The sequence below is a fragment of the Triticum aestivum genome, chromosome 5B (assembly GCF_018294505.1).
Source record: "Triticum aestivum cultivar Chinese Spring chromosome 5B, IWGSC CS RefSeq v2.1, whole genome shotgun sequence".
Taxonomy (NCBI): Eukaryota; Viridiplantae; Streptophyta; class Magnoliopsida; order Poales; family Poaceae; genus Triticum; species Triticum aestivum.
In genome coordinates this window covers 658002285-658020495 of record NC_057807.1, presented here as the reverse complement: position 1 = coordinate 658020495, position 18211 = coordinate 658002285, and positions in this window count along the sequence as shown.

The following is an 18211-nucleotide window of genomic DNA, read 5'->3' as shown; positions in this document are numbered from 1 at the left end:
CCCCTGCAGGGTATAAACTTTCGAGAGCCGTGCCCGCGGTTATGTGGCAGATGGGAATTTGTTAATATCCGGTTGTAGATAACTTGACACCAGATCCGAATTAAAATGCATCAACCGCGTGTGTAGCCGTGATGGTCTCTTTTCGGCGGAGTCCGGGAAGTGAACACGGTTTTGGGTTATGTTTGACGTAAGTAGGAGTTCATGATCACTCTTGATCACTTCTAGCTCTCGACCGTTCCGTTGCTTCTCTTCTCGCTCTTATTTGCGTATGTTAGCTACCATACTTGCTTAGTCGCTGCTGCAACCTCACCACTTTACCCCTTCCTTTCCCATTAAGCTTTGCTAGTCTTGATACCCATGGTAATGGGATTGCTAAGTCCTCGTGGCTCACAGATTACTACAACAATAGTTGCAGGTACATATTTTGTGATGATCATGATGCGAGAGCGATGTTACTTCTCTTGGAGTTCTTCTTCTGTTGCTTCGTTGATCAGGGGATAGGTTCCAGGTCGGCAGCCTGGGCTAGCAGGGTGGATGTCGTTTGAGTTTCTGTTCGTGTTCCAGCCATAGTCGGATGTTGCTCTTATGTACGATGATGTTGTATTCATGTGGCATTGTAAGCCTTTGGTATGTATCCCCAACTATTATGTAATGGTATGATGTAATGATATCCACCTTGCAGAAGCGTCTCCAATATGAGCTTCTATCCTTGGTGGGACCTTCGAGTTCCTTTAGGATAGGGTCGCATATTGGGCGTGACAAGTTGGTATCAGAGCCTCGACAGACCATAGGAGCCCCCTTGATTGATCGTATAGTTTGGTCGTTGTCGAGTCTAGAATAAAACTATTTTTGGAGTCTAGTTATATCGAAGAGTAGGAATTCTTTTTACTCCTCAGCCCCCTTCATCACTCTGGTGAGGAATCTAGTCTTAGGTGTTTTAAATTACTTCTCTTCCCCTTCAAACATTCTTTAGGATCACCCAGTTAGTTTTTTTCGTTTGTTGGTTGTCAGCTCTTTTGATCCGGTGCATTTCTCGTCAAGTTGACTCAAGCCTCTTCATCTTTGCCAAGTTCAATCCTCAGTTGTTTTCATTTTCCCACCCGCCCACCTCTTTTCTCTTCTCAGAGCCGGAGTCCGTAATCGAGTATCCATCCTACTCGTGCGAAGCCTTTGCTTTCTTTCAACTGGTGTTTTCTCTTCAAGATATTCGTCGGTTTCCCCTTCCCGAGTTGCCTTTGTTTTCCCGCCCTCCCACCCTCTTCTTCCCGGAGCCTGAGTCTGTTTTGAGCATCAATTTCATTCGTGTGGAGCCTCTTCAGTCTTCCCTCAATTGTTTCAACCGGTGAATTCTCGTCTCATTTGACATTCTTCATCTCGTTTTCCTCTCCGGTGGATTCAATTCAAGTTTTTCGGCTTGAACATATTCTTTTCCTTGGATCAAGTATTTTCCCTGCTCGTTCGCCTCTCGCCAGTTTATCCTTCCGGAGTCTTCAAGACATCTCAGGAGATTCGTCTGTGCTCGCATTAATTCGAGGTGGTCACCTCATTCAAATATTTCAAGTGTTCCGGTGCATCATCTATCTCTTCAACAATCCTTTCCAATGGTGTTTTCTCTTTAGTGGGCCCTAACCCACAGGTCTTTTCCCAGGATCTTACTTGACTCTTCAAATTATTCCGGAGTTTTCCTCAAATCCTTTTCGAAGTTTGACATAAGTATGAATTTCATTAGTTAGATCTTTTCCAAGATCAATTTCGAGTCATTTTCATTGTTGCCTCAACCTCTCCGTTTTTCGTTTCCCCAGAGTGCCTTAACAAATTTGGTGCTGTTTCCCGTCGTCAGTTGAAGATCGAAGAAGATTTTTTTCCCTCTAAATCTTGCCCGTTCTCTCGAAGATTCGCGGTTCTAGCTTCTTTTTATCCTCTCGAATTATTCCATTTGTCAAATATTCCTTTTTCTCACCCATCCGGAGTATGTTAGAAGTTGTTTTCCCGTTTCTTTTCACTGGAGGCCATCGTCCCAGAAGAATTCTTCGTCCTCACATTTCAGCTATCGTTATCCAATTATCCCGGTGATTCATTCTCTTTCATCAGTCAATTTCGAATTCTTATGGTGGTTCCTTTAGATTCTTTTTTCCTTTGTTACCATATTAATCCATTCTTTCTTTCCAATCCTACCGGTGGTTCATGAAGACCTTCTCAAGTTTGTGATATGTCACTTCTCAATCCTTTTTCAAGAAGAATGAGTAGTATGCAAAATCCATCGCTTGCCATCAATTTAATTTGATGAAGGATAAGCATACAATAAATCTTATTCTTATCTCATCCAAGCGAGTAATCTCTTCCTTCAGAGTTGTTCTTGAGGAATAAATTCTAGTTCCAAGTGTTTTCATCTTTTCTTTTCCGGAGTTCAAATTTCCTCGGCCATTTCGTCGGAACCCCCATCTTAATCACCGCAAGGCTCATCTTATTCTTTCATCTTTCATTCTATCTCATCATCCTTTTGTCACCAGAGTTCTTCATGGTGGTTCTTCATGATTTAATTCATTCTTTCAAGTTTTCATCAAGATTCTTGTGGAGAGTTCAAGTATCTTTCTTCTCGTGTCTTGAAGTGCAATTAATTCTCCGTATTCTTCGGAAGTGGAGTTTTGCATTTTCTTCATTCTTCTCAGCTTTTCAGACATTTGGTTGTGGTATAATTTCATCTCAAGTTTTTAGTTGTTTTTGATAAGTCCGCAACAAGCTTATTCTTTCATTGTTGATTTTCTCAACAACTCCATTCAATCCTTCCTTCTAAGTTCTTGTCATTCCATTCTTTCAATTCTTCCAGAGGCATTGTGTTGTTCATCTCATCAAGGGTCATCCCATCTTGTGAAGCTTGTGTCCTATTCCTTCTATTTTCAACCGGAGTGCTGCCTAAATCCTTTCAGTCTTATTCGTTTCTTATCTCGTTCTAATCGGAGTGGTTTCATAGTCTATCTGATTCCGTGAGCTTTCGATTCTCGTCATTCTCGTCGTTCCTCTCTTCTTCTCGAGTGCTCTCGATTCTTTGCTTCTTCTCTTGAGTTCTTGTTTCACCTCATCCCTTTACCCTTCTATCTCGGTCCCAAGATCTCGGGACGAGATCTCTTTTTAGTGGAAGAGAGTTGTAACGCCCCGGATTCAATGCGCCGGGTGACTTCAAGTTATTCGTCGTTGTTGCCATGTCGTGTGCTTGCATGTTGCACCTTGCCTTGTCATCATCTGCATTTCATCTGCATGTTTTTCAAAACATGCATCCGTTCGGGTCCTCCTGGTTCTCTCTGTTGTCCGTTCGGAGTCCAGACCTGTCGCGCGCGCCTGTCGCCCCCTCTCAGACCTTGTTCCGTGAGCGGGATAAAAACGTTCTCGGAATGGGCCGAGATTTGCCGAGTGCCCTTGGCATATCACCCACAGACCGCCCGTCAAGTTTCGTTCCATTTGGAGGTCGTTTGATGCCCCATCGATTAACCGCGTAGCCCAAAACCCCCCTTTTCTCTTGCAGCCCAACAACCCTCCAAATCAGCCCACTAACCCAGCAAACTCCCCTCCATGCTCTCAGTCGTTCGATCACGATCGTGCAGGCGAAAACCGCTCCCCATTTGGACTCTCCTAGCTCCCTCTACCTATTTATTTGCACCTCCCCCGAATTTTCTCGGATGAATCCTAGCCTTCCCCCATCCTCCCGCAGCCGGACGCGTCCGCCCGCGTCGGACACGTCCGTGCCGGCCACCGCAGCCGCCCACCGCCCGCGGCCCGCTCGGCCCGCAATCGGCCCCCGCGGGCCCATCTTCGCCGCCGCCGCCCAGATCCAGCGTCCGCCGCCGCCTGTGGCCTCGTCCCCGCCGCCGGCGCGCCTCCGCCTCACCGGCGTCATGCTCCGCCGCCGACCCGACGCCGCCTCCGTGCCCCGTCTCTCGCCGGCCCCTGCCGGAGCGCCGCGACCCTGCCGCCCGACATCGCCAGGACCCCGCCGCCGCGCGCGATTGCCACCTCGTCGGAGGGCGTCTTCCCCACCGACTCCGGTCGCGCCGCCCGCCGGCCCGCCGCGGCTCCTCCGTGCCATCCAGCCCCGACACTTTCCGCCCCGTCGCCGGAGCGTGCCTCCGTGCCGGTCGCCGCCCCACCGCCGTCCTACCTCGCCGTCGCCCGCCGTCTCTACTCCCGCGAGATCGCCGCCGCTCGTCCCGGAGCTCGCCGGAGCTCCTCTGGCCGGATCCATTGATGGGTGGATCAGATCCACCCATCCCGTCATCCAAACGTGCCCCGAGCCCTCCTGGATCCCTTCGTCCCGCACGCCTCCGTCCCGCGTTGACTTTCGCGGAGGTAAAAAACGCCCAAGTCCCTGTTTTCTAGCATTCTGGTGTCATGTTTGACATGCCATAACTCCATGCTCGCTACTCCGATTTGTGCATATGATATGTCAAAATGTTCATTGTGAGCTGATCTTCATTTCATTCCATGGTGACATGCTTGTTTGAGTTCATATTGATGCCCTTATCATCTTTGCAAGAGTGTTATATGATGTTAACCTGCTGTCTGTTAATAGAACTTGCTGATTTGTCATTTTTGTTGCATTTGATGTGTGCATAATATGAGCTTGATGTATACATGAGTTTTGAGCTAAATCATGCCATCTTTACAGAGGTGTAATCCATGTATTTTTGTGAGTCTTGTAGTCAGTGCATCAAGCTTGTGAAGTACGATACTTGCTGTTACTGTTTTGCTAGGCTGGATCTGTTATATCATTATGCTATGTAAACCTGCTGCTACAAGTGATCCTATACATAATCTGGAGTTGTTCACTAAGTATGATTTGTTATATGTGTCATGCTCTATCCATCCATGCCCCTGGTTGCATTTATAGCCTGCTGTAGCTTGTTGTAATCTTGCTCTCAAGTTGCTAAATAATGTTGTTGTCAGCCTGTTAACATGAAGTTCAGTTTTTCCATGTGTTTTGCTAGTGATCCATGCACCCTATGAACTTGCTCTTGCCATGCTTATCTTCATAAACATGTATTCTTACTGTTGGTCACCTTGTCATGCCATATATTTCCCTTTGGTGAGTTGTACAAGCTCACCAACATGACTACTTATCATTGTTCCTGCCATGTCTGAATCTGTCATATCATTTGCCATGTTTGCATGGATGCTACCATTTTTTCTGTTGATCTTTGGAATTAGTTTAGTAAAGGAGTTGTGTTCTTTGTCTTTAGTAATAGTATGCCATGCCTTTGTTTGCCATGATAAGTTCCTATAGCATGTCGTTTGAGAGCTCTAAACATTGCAACCTGATGTTATTTCTGTTAAGCCTGAAACTGTTATTATTTGCAATCTTGCCATGTCTTTTTGAGCATGTTCTTGTGAATTCTGGAGATAGCTCAGTGTTCATGTTTTGTCATGCTTTACCTGTACATCATGTCCATGCCTCTTGTTTTCTTGTTGAGGTGTTGTAGCATATTGTTTTGATGCTTTCTAGATGCTTAGTTGCTATTTTGGACAGCTTGTCCTTTAAACTTGTTTCATGTGTATATGTTGAACCGTTGCTCCGTTTTGAGTATGCTCTATATGAAACTTGCTTGATTGTGCATGAAGTTTCATATTATCATGTTGCATCCATGTTTTGGGAGTGTTTGCTTGATGTTTGAATGCATTTTGCATCAATGCCATGTTTAACTTGTTTTGCTCATATCTTCTAGGCCGTAGCTCCGAACTAAATGAACTTTATATGTAACTTGACTAGAATTTCGTGTAGATCATCTTGGTGTATCTTAACTTGCTGTTTAAAAACTTGAACATAAGGTTTATTTAAATCTGGACCGATTTCGAAATTTGCATATGCGGACTTACCGGATTTGTTATATGTAGGTTCCGGCCTCATTTAAACTTGCTTTGATGTGTTGTTCTTGTTTGCATCATCTCTTGCCATGAGTAGCCTCATCTAGCCTTTGTCATGCATCGTGCTTGGTTGTGCATCTTGTCATGTTTATGTGTGGTGAGTTTACCATGTTGTGTGCTTCTTCTCGATAGTTCCCGTTTCATTGCGATCGTGAGGATTCGTTCGTCTACGCTTGGTTCATCTTCGTGGCTTCATCTTCTTCATGGACTCGTTCTTCTTTCTAGCGCGATTTCAGGCAAGATGACCATCACCTTGGATCTCATTACTATCATTGCTATGCTAGTTGCTTCGTTCTATCGCTATGTTAAGCTACCTATCACTTGTTCTTCAAGCCTCCCAAATTGCCATGTCAGCCTCTAACCTTTTCGCCCTTCCTAGCAAACCGTTGTTTGGCTCCGTTACTGCTTTGCTCAGCCCCTCTTATAACGTTGTTAGTTGCAGGTGAAGTTGAAGATTGCTCCATGTGGACAGGATTATGTTGGGATATCACAATATCTCTTATTTAATTAATGCATCTATATACTTGGTAAAGGGTGGAATCCTCGGCCTTATGCCTGGTGTTTTGTTCCACTCTTGTCGCCCTAGTTTTCGTCATACCGGTGTTATGTTCCTTGATTTTGCGTTCCTTACGCGGTTGGGTGATTTATGGGACCCCCTTGACAGTTCGCTTTGAATGAAACTCCTCCAGAAAGGCCCAACCTTGGTTTTACCATTTGCCTCACCACCACCTATACCCTTCCCTTGGGTCGGTCAACCCGAGGGTCATCTTTATTTTATCCCCCCCCCCCGGGCCAGTGCTTCTCTAAGTGCTGGTCCGAACCGAGCTGCCTGCGGGGCCACCTCGGGGAAACTCGAGGTCTCGTTTTACTTGTAGCTAGTCTCATCCGGTGTTGCCCTGAGAACGAGATATGTGTAGCTCCTATCAGGATTGTCGGCACATCGGCCGGCTTTGCTCGTCTTGTTTTACCATTGTCGAAATGTCTTGTAAACCGGGATTCCGAGACTGATCGGGTCTTCCTGGGAGAAGGTATATCCTTCATTGACCGTGAGAGCTTGTGATGGGCTAAGTTGGGACACCCCTGCAGGGTATAAACTTTTGAGATCCGTCCCGCGGTTATGTGGCAGATGGGAATTTGTTAATGTCCGGTTGTAGATAACTTGACACCAGATCTGAATTAAAACGCATCAACCGCGTGTGTAGCCATGATGGTCTCTTTTCGGCGGAGTCCGGGAAGTGAACACGGTTTTGGGTTATGTTTGACGTAAGTAGGAGTTTAGGATCACTTCTTGATCACTTCTAGCTTCTCGACCGTTCCGTTGCTTCTCTTCTCGCTCTTATTTGCGTATGTTAGCCACCATACTTGCTTAGTCGCTGCTGCAACCTCACCACTTTACCCCTTCCTTTCCCATTAAGCTTTGCTAGTCTTGATACCCATGGTAATGGGATTGCTGAGTCCTCATGGCTCAGAGATTACTACAACAACAGTTGCAGGTACAGATTTTGCGATGATCATGACGCGAAGCGATGTTACTTCTCTTGGAGTTCTTCTTCTGTTGCTTCTTTGATCAGGGGATAGGTTCCAGGTCGGCAGCCTGGGCTAGCAGGGTGGATGTCGTTTGAGTTTCTGTTCGTGTTCCATCCGTAGTCGGATGTTGCTCTTATGTATGATGATGTTGTATTCATGTGGCATTGTATGCCTTTGGTATGTATCCCCATCTATTGTGTAATGGTACGATGTAATGATATCCACCTTGCAAAAGCGTCTCCAATATGCACTTCTATCCTTGGTGGGACCTTCGAGTTCCTTTAAGATAGGGTCGCATATTGGGCGTGACATGGACCTAAGCCTGAGACTGAGTGCTTCTACTACAAGCAGACTGGTCACTGGAAGCGGAACATCCCCAAGTATTTGGAGGATAAGAAGGATGGCAAGGTGAACAAAGGTATATGTGATATACATGTTATTGATTTGTACCTTACTAATGCTCGCAGTAGCACCTGGGTATTTGATACTAGTTCTGTTGCTAATATTTGCAACTCGAAACAGGGACTACGGATTAAGCGAAGATTGGCTAAGGACGAGGTGACGATGCGCGTGGGAAATGGTTCCAAAGTCGATATGATCGCAGTCGGCATGCTACCTCTACATCTATCTTTGGGATTAGTTTTAGACCTGAATAATTGTTATTTGGTGCCAGCGTTGAGCATGGACATTATATCTGGATCTTGTTTGATGTGAGACGGTTATTCATTTAAATCAGAGAATAATGGTTGTTCTATTTATATGAGTAATACCTTTTATGGTCGTGCACCCTTGAAGAGTGATCTATTTTTATTAAATCTCGATAGTAGTGATACACACATTCATAATGTTGAAGCCCAAAGATGCAAAGTTAATAATGATAGTGCAACTTATTTGTGGCACTGCTGTTTGGGTCATATTGGTGTAAAGCGCATGAAGAAACTCCATACAGATGGACTTCTGAAATCACTTGATTATGAATCACTTGGTACTTGCGAACCGTGCCTCATGGGCAAGATGACTAAAACGCCCTTCTCCGGAACTATGGAGCGAGCAACTGATATGTTGGAAATCATACATGCCGATGTGTGTGGTCCAATGAATGTTGAGGCTCGCGGCGGGTATCGTTATTTTCTCACCTTCACAAATGATTTGAGCAGATATGGGTATATCTACTTAATGAAACACAAGTCTGGAATATTTGAAAAGTTCAAAGAATTTCAGAGTGAAGTGGAAACTCATCGTAACAAGAAAATAAAGTTTCTACGATCTGATTGCGGAGGAGAATATTTGAGTTACGAGTTTGGTTTACATTTGAAACAATGCGGAATAGTTTCGCAACTCACGCCACCCGGAACACCACAGCGTAATGGTGTGTCCAAATGTCGTAATCGTACTTTACTAGATATGGTGCGATCTATGATGTCTCTTACTGATTTACCGCTATCGTTTTCGGGTTATGCTTTAGAGACGGCCGCATTCACATTAAATAGCGCACCATCAAAATCCATCGAGACGCCGCCTTATGAACTATGGTTTGGCAAGAAACCAAAGTTGTCATTTCTTAAAGTTTGGGGCTGCGATGCTTATGTGAAGAAACTTCAACCAGATAAGCTCGAACCCAAATCGGAGAAATGTGTCTTCATAGGATACCCAAAAGAGACTATTGGGTACACCTTCTATCACAGATCTGAAGGCAAGACTTCTGTTGCTAAATTTGGATCCTTTCTAGAGAAGGAGTTTCTCTCGAAAGAAGTGAGTGGGGGGAAAGTAGAACTTGATGAGGTAACTGTACCTGCTCCCTTATTGGAAAGTAGTTCATCACGGAAACCAGTTCCTATGACAACTACACCAATTAGTGAGGAAGCTAATGATATTGATCATGAAACTTCAGATCAAGTTACTACCGAACCTCGTAGGTCAACCAGAGTAAGATCCGCACCAGAGTGGTACGGTAATCCTATTCTGGAAGTCATGTTACTTGACCATGACGAACCTACGAACTATGAGGAAGCGATGATGAGCCCAGATTCCGCAAAATGGCTTGAGGCCATGAAATCTGAGATGGGATCCATGTATGAGAACAAAGTATGGACTTTGGTTGACTTGCCCGATGATCGGCAAGCCATCGAGAATAAATGGATCTTCAAGAATAAGACTGACGCTGATAGTAATGTAACTGTCTACAAAGCTCGACTTGTTGCAAAAGGTTTTCGACAAGTTCAAGGGGTTGACTATGATGAGACTTTCTCACCCGTAGCGATGCTTAAGTCTGTCCGAATCATGTTAGAAATTGCCGCATTTTATGATTATGAAATATGGCAAATGGATGTCAAAACTGCGTTCCTGAATGGATTTCTGGAAGAAGAGTTGTATATGATACAACCAGAAGGTTTTGTCGATCCAAAAGGTGCTAACAAAGTGTGCAAGCTCCAGCGATCCATTTATGGACTGGTGCAAGCCTCTCGGAGTTGGAATAAACGCTTTGATAGTGTGATCAAAGCATATGCTTTTATATAGACTTTTGGAGAAGCCTGTATTTACAAGAAAGAGAGTGGGAGCTCTGTAACATTTCTGATATTATATGTAGATGACATATTATTAATTGGAAATGATATAGAATTTCTGGATAGCATAAAGGGATACTTGAATAAAAGTTTTTCGATGAAAGACCTCGGTGAAGCTGCTTGCATATTGGGCATCAAGATCTATAGAGATAGATCAAGACGCTTAATTGGACTTTCACAAAGTACATACCTTGATAAAGTTTTGAAAAAATTCAAAATGGATCAGGCAAAGAAAGGGTTCTTGCCTGTATTACAAGGTGTGAAGTTGAGTCAGACTCAATGCCCAGCCACAGCAGAAGATAGAGAGAAAATGAAAGATGTTCCCTATGCTTCAGCCATAGGCTCTATCATGTATGCAATGTTGTGTACCAGACCTGACGTATGCTTCTCAATAAGTTTGGCAGGGAGGTACCAAAGTAATCCAGGAGTGGATCACTAGACAGCGGTCAAGAACATCCTGAAATACCTGAAAAGGACTAAGGATATGTTTCTCGTTTATGGATGTGACAAAGAGCTAGTCGTAAATGGTTACGTCGATGCAAGCTTTAACACTGATCCAGATGATTCTAAATCGCAAACCGAATACGTGTTTATATTGAACGGTGGAGCTGTTAGTTGGTGCAGTTCTAAACAAAGCGTTGTAGCGGGATCTACATGTGAAGCGGAGTACATAGCTGCTTCGGAAGCAGCAAATGAAGGAGTCTGGATGAAGGAGTTCATATCCGATCTAGGTGTCTGATACGTCTCCATCGTATCTATAATTTTTGATTGTTCCATGCCAATATTATTCAACTTTCATATACTTTTGCCAACTTTTTATACTATTTTTGGGACTAACATATTGATCTAGTGCCCAGTGCCAGTTCCTTTTAGTTGCATGTTTTATGTTTCGCAGAAAACCAATATCAAATGGAGTCCAAACGGGATAAAAATGGACGGAGAATTATTTTGGAATATTTGGGATTTTCCGGAGGAAGAATCAACGCGAAACGGTGTCCAGGGTGGACACGAGACAGGGGGGCGCGCCCACATCCCCTGGGCGTGCCTGGCACTCTCGTGGGCCACCCGTAAGGCGGTTGATGCCCTTCTTTTGGCGCAATAAAGCTAATTTTATGAGAAAAATCCGGGTGAAAGATTCACCCCAATCAGTCATAAAATCCTACATAGACTTGTAGATCGCTGAATATGATATGTTTGATTCCTTGCAATAGTTTTGCGATATAAAGATGGTGATATTAGAGTCATGCTAGTGGGTGGTTGTGGATTGTAGAGACACTTGTGTTGAGGTTTGCAAGTCCCGTAGCATGCACGTATGGTAACCGTTGTGTGACAAATTTGAAGCATGGGGTGTTTCTTTGATTGTCTTCCTTATGAGTGGCAGTCGGGGACAAGCGATGGTCTTTTCCTACCAATCTATCCCCCTAGGGGCATGCATAGTAGTACTTTGCTTCGAGGGCTAATAAACTTTTGCAATAAGTATATGAGTTCTTTATGATTAATGTGAGTACATGGATTATACGCACTTTTACCTTTCCATCATTGCTAGCCTCTTCGGTACCGTGCATTGCCCTTTCTCACCTCGAGAGTTGGTGCAAACTTCGCCGGTGCATCCAAACCCCGTGATATGATATGCTCTATCACACATAAGCCTCATTATATCTTCCTCAAAACAGCCACCATACCTACCTATCATGGCATTTCCATAGCCATTCCGAGATATATTGCCATGCAACTTCCATCATCATCATATACATGACTTGAGCATTTATTGTCATATTGCTTTGCATGATCGTAAGATAGCTAGCATGATGTTTTCATAGCTTGTCCATTTTTTATGTCATTGCTACGCTAGATCATTGCACATCCCGGTACACCGCCGGAAGCATTCATATAGAGTCATATCTTTGTTCTAGTATCGAGTTGTAATATCGAGTTCTAAGTAAATAAAAGTGTGATGATCATCATTATAGAGCATTGCCCCATAAAAAAAGAAAAAAGAAAAAAACGAAAGGCCAAAGAAGCCTAAATTAAAAACGGGGGCCAAAGAAGCCCACCCAAAAAGAAAAAAAAAGGAAAAAGAAAAGGGGCAATGTTACTATCCTTTTTCCACACTTGTGCTTCAAAGTAGCACCATGTTCTTCATATAGAGAGTCTCTTATGTTGTCACTTTCATATACTAGTGGGAATTTTTCATTATAGAACTTGGCTTGTATATTCCAATGATGGGCTTCCTCAAATGCCCTAGGTCTTCATGAGCAAGCAAGTTGGATGCACACCCACTTAGTTTCCAGTTTGAGCTTTCATACACTTATAGCTCTAGTGCATCTGTTGCATGGCAATCCCTACTCCTCGCATTGACATCAATTGATGGGCATCTCCGTATCCCGTTGATTAGTCGCGTCGATGTGAGACTTTCTCCTTTTTTGTCTTCTCCATATAAACCTCCACCATTATATTCTACTCCACCTATAGTGCTATATCCATGGCTTGCGCTCATGTATTGCATGAGGGTTGAAAAATCTGAAGCGCGTTAAAAAGTTGAACCAATTTCTCGGCTCGTCATCGGGGTTGTGCATGATGGGAGCATTTTGTGTGACGAAAATGAAGCATGGCCAAGCTGTATGATTTTGTAGGGATAAGCTTGCTTTGGCCTTGTTGTTTTGAAAAGACATGATTGCTTTATTGGTACGCTCGAAGTATTATCATTTTTATGTCAAATGATAGACTATTGCTTTGAATCACTCGTGTCTTAATATTCATGCCATGATTAGATATTTGATCAAGATTATGCTAGGTAGCATTCCACATCAAAAATTACCTTTTTATCATTTACCTATTCGAGGACGAGCGGGAACTAAGCTTGGGGATGCTGATATGTCTCCGTCGTATCTATAATTTTTGATTGTTCCATGCCAATATTATTCAACTTTCATATACTTTTGCCAACTTTTTATACTATTTTTGGGACTAACATATTGATCCAGTGCCCAGTGCCAGTTCCTGTTTGTTGCATGTTTTATGTTTCACAGAAAATCAATATCAAACGGAGTCCAAACGGGATAAAAACGGACGGAGAATTATTTTGGAATATTTGGGATTTTTCGGAGGGAGAATCAACGCGAAACAGACGAGACAGGGGGGCGTGCCCACACCCCCTGGGCGCGCCTGGCACTCTCGTGGGCCACCCGTAAGGCGGTTGATGCCCTTCTTTTGCAGCAAGAAAGCTAATTTTATGAGAAAAATCTGGGCGAAAGATTCACCCCAATCAGAATTACGGATCTCTGAATATTAAAGAAACGGTGAAGGGGTAGAATCCGAGAACGCAGAAACAGAGAGATAGATCCAATCTCGGAGGGGCTCTCGCCCCTCCCACGCCATGGGAGCCAAGGACCAGAGGGGAAACCCTTCTCCCATCTAGGGAGGAGGTCAAGGAAGAATAAGAAGAAGGGGGGCTCTCTCCCCCTTGCTTTCGGTGGCGCCGGAACACCACCGGGGGCCATCATCATCACCGCGATCTTCACCAACACCTCTGCCGTCTTCACCAACATCTCCATCACCTTCCCCCTTCTATCTACAGCGGTCCACTCTCCCGCATCCCGCTGTACCCTCTACTTGAACATGGTGCTTTATGCTTCATATTATTATCCAATGATGTGTTGCCATCCTATGATGTCTGAGTAGATTTTCATTGTCCTATCGGTGATTGATGAATTGCTATGATTGGTTTGAGTTGCATGTTTTATTATTGGTGATGTCCTATGGTGCCCTCCGTGTCGCGCAAGCGTGAGGGATTCCCGTTGTAGGGTATTGCAATGCGTTGATGATTCTCTTATAGTGGGTTGCGTGAGTGACTAAAACACAAACCCAAGTAAGTAGGTTGTTGCGTGTGGGATAAAGAGGAATTGATACTTTAATGCTATGGTTGGGTTTTACCTTAATGAATCTTTAGTAGTTGCGGACGCTTGCTAGAGTTCCAATCATAAGTGCATATGATCCAAGTAGAGAAAGTATGTTAGCTTATGCCTCTCCCTCAAATAGAATTGCAATAGTGATTACCGGTCTAGTAACATAGTCAATTGCCTAGGGACAATTCCACAACTCCTACCACCACTTTTCCACACTCGTTATATTCACTTTATTGCTTCTTTATCTGAACATCCCCTAGCTTTTATTTACGTGCTCTATTTTATCCTGCAAACCTATCCAACAACACCTACAAAGTACTTCTAGTTTCATACTTGTTCTAGGTAAAGCGAATGTCAAGCGTGCCTAGAGTTGTATCGGTGGTCGATAGAACTTGAGGGAATATTTATTCTACCTTTAGCTCCTCGTTGGGTTCGACACACTTACTTATCGAAAACTGTTGCGATCCCCTACACTTGTGGGTTATCAGTGTCGTACCTAGTGCATCGGATCCAATGAAAATCTTTTGTGACAATACTGGTGCAATTGCCTTGGCAAAGGAATCCATATTTCACAAGAGAACCAAGCACATCAAGAGACGCTTCAACTCCATCCGGGACCAAGTCCGGGTGGGAGACATAGAGATTTGCAAGATACATACGGATCTGAATATTGCAGACCCGTTGACTAAGCCTCTTTGACGAGCAAAACATGATCAGCACCAAGGCTCCATGGGTGTTAGGATCATTACTGCGTAATCTAGATTATTGACTCTAGTGCAAGTGGGAGACTGAAGGAAATATGCCCTAGAGGCAATAATAAAGTTATTATTTATTTCCTTATATCATGATAAATGTTTATTATTCATGCTAGAATTGTATTAACAGGAAACATGATACATGTGTGAATACATAGACAAACTTAATGTCACTAGTATGCCTCTACTTGACTAGATCGTTAATCAAAGATGGTTATGTTTCCTAACCATAGACATGAGTTGTCATTTAATTAACGGGATCACATCCTTAGGAGAATGATGTGATTGACATGACCCATTCCGTTATCTTAGCACTTGATCGTTTAGTATGTTGATATTGCTTTCTTCATGACTTATACATGTTCCTATAACTATGAGATTATGCAACTCCTGTTTACCGGAGGAACACTTTGTGTGCTACCAAACGTCACAACATAACTGGGTGATTATAAAGGAGCTCTACAGGCGTCTCCAAAGGTACATGTTGAGTTGGCGTATTTCGAGATTAGGTTTTGTCACTCCGATTGTCGGAGAGATATCTCTGGGCTCTCTGGGTAATGCACATCACTATAAGCCTTGCAAGCAATGTAGCTAAATGAGTTAGTTACGGAGTGATGCATTACGTAACGAGTAAAAAGACTTGCCGGTAACGAGATTGAACTAGATATTGAGATACTGGCGATCGAATGTCGAGCAAGTAACATACCGATGACAAAGGGAACAACGTATGTTGTTATGCGGTTTGACCAATAAAGATCTTCGTAGAATATGTAGGAGCTAATATGGGCATCCAGGTTCCGCTATTGATTATTGACCAGAGAGATGTCTCGGTCATGTCTACATAGTTCTCGAACCCGTAGGGTCCACACGCTTAACGTTCGTTGACGATATAGTATTATATGAGTTATAAATGTTGGTAATCGAATGTTGTTCGGAGTCCCGAATGAGATCACGAACATTACGAGCAACTCCGGAATGGTCCGGAGATGAAGTTTAATATATGGGATAATGTTGTTTGGTCTCCAGAAGGGTTCCGGAATTCACCGGAAGGGGTTCCGGATATTTCCCGGAATGTTTGGGTATGAGAACACGTTATTTGGGCCAAAGGGGAAAGCCCACAAGGTTTTTGGAAAGCGCAAAAGGAAGTTTTGCGTAGTCCAGGGTCCAGACGACAGGGTCCCTGGCGTCTGGGTCCAGACGCCGGGAACCCTGGCGTCTGGCCCTGGAGTCCAAGAAGGACTCTTGCCTTTCGGGTGAAACCGACTTTGTGGAGGCTTTTACTCCAAGTTTCGATCCCAAGGCTAAACATATAAATAGAGGGGCAGGGCTAGCACCAAAGACACATCAATAAACACCAAGCCATGTGCCGGCAACCCCGTCCCCTCTAGTTTATCCTCCGTCATAGTTTCCGTAGTGCTTAGGTGAAGCCCTGCGGAGATTGTTCTTCACCAACACCGTCACCACGCCGTCGTGCTGCCGGAACTCATCTACTACTTCGCCCGTCTTGCTGGATCGAGAAGGCGAGGATGTCATCGAGTTGAACGTGTGCAGAACTCGGAGGTGTCGTGTGTTCGGTACTTGGACCGGTCGGATCGTGAAGACGTACGACTACATCAACCGCGTTGATAAACGCTTCCGCTTAGCGATCTTCAAGGGTACGAAGATACACTCCCCTTCTCGTTGCTATGCATCACCATGATCTTGCGTGTGCGTAGAATTTTTTTTAAAAAATTACTACGTTCCCCGACACCCACCTGTTGCATCTACTCTTTCGGGCTGAAGCTTTAGCTCTTCTTCTTTCTACAAAATTGGCTGATGTTATCCAGATACAAGAACCCCAGTACTTCACAGAATGTCAGGTCTTGGCTCATGCGACTTCCACCAACATCTTATCTACTCTAGGTCCTTGGGAGATTAGGTCGCAGTTGGCGACAATACATGCTTCCTCTTCTCAAGCAAATAGAGTCAACAACATCTCGAGAAGCTTGAATGTTAAAGCGCATCATTTATCTAGATTAGCTACAAGAATTAACTCTACATCTCTAGCTATTAGATACCTATGTCAGGATGTAGGGTTTTTTCAGGCAGAGATATCCTCTCTTATCTTTCTGTGAATCATTTCGTGCTTCTTTCTGTAAAGTGTTGTTGAGTTCAATAAAGTCTTTATGTTATAAAAAACTAAGCACATGCTCTCTTTTGTCCAATTTTATATGTTGTGATATGTATTTCGAGATTATTTTGACCATTACTTAGACCAATAGTATACAATACGTATGCCATAGAAAATATAACATCTACTCCATCCATACATAAATATAAGACGTTTTACAGTCTCTAAAATGTCTTATATTTATGTACAAAGGGTGTATTTATGTACAAAGGGTGTATTTGAAACAAGCTTTGGATGGTATAATTATTATGGCATACATCTCTAATATTCGTAATAATCTTAGTGATGGCTAAGGAAATTTTGAAGTACAAATTCGATTATAAACCCAAAGGAAATCTTAGCATGTTGGCTTCTTTCGATAAGGAAACAAAATAGGGGTGGATATTCAATTATGCTTACAAAAGAATTGTTTTCTACAAATATATTTGGTTAACCAACTTAACCGGTTGCCTTCTTTCGTATAATGTTATTCAATTTTTTGGCTAACCAACTTAGCCGGTCGCTTTCTTTCGTATAATGACAGTCAGCCTTTTGTGGATCTTGCTTGCAAAGAGGGCAAATCGTGTTATTTTTTCCAACCATATCTGAAGAGATGGTCCGCCACTCAATTCATATTTATTCTATGGTCAATAGGTGAAGAATGTACATTTGGATGGCCCTCATAGTTTCGAAACATTAGGTTCATCATGGTAGTTGTGGCTCTCTCAAACCGAGACATGTAGGTCGAGGTCGTGTAAGCACCATCCATGAAATTCTCATTTAACTATGTCTTGCTTTTTCAAAATAAGATGAATGTGGTTAAGCTTTTCCATAGGGTGGTTGTTGGGGATATTCATTACGGGTAGGGCAATATAGGCATATCTTGACCATAATGGAGGGCCCACAACACTAGATATGAAAGCCTCAGGGACTCCGATCCATTCGGCCGAAGGTTAAGATTCCTGTCACTCGGACGACATTCATCCACTCCGACGCCTCCAAACCACTCGGACCTACAGAACACTCGTCAGTAGGAGGTGAACAGCCGGACAGGGAATCCAGAACATCAAAGGGCGTGCGACAAGTGCGTTACCAGCGTTTGCTCCGTCAGTTACTGCCTATAGTGCACACCATCAACGCAACCACTTAAATCCCTTTGTAATGTAGCTAGACAAGGGGATTAAGCCACCCGTAGCTCAGGGACAAGGGTTCTCAATTCTTTGTAATACTCAGGCACAAGAGAAACACATCTCCAGAGCTCGAGACGTAGGGTTGTTACCTCCACCGCGAGGGGTCCGAACTCATAAAATCTTTGTGTCACACTTGCGTCATAGCTAGATCCCGCCCTCGTTCGTACCCTACTTCTTACTGTCAAGATCGTTCCCACGACGGTGGAAA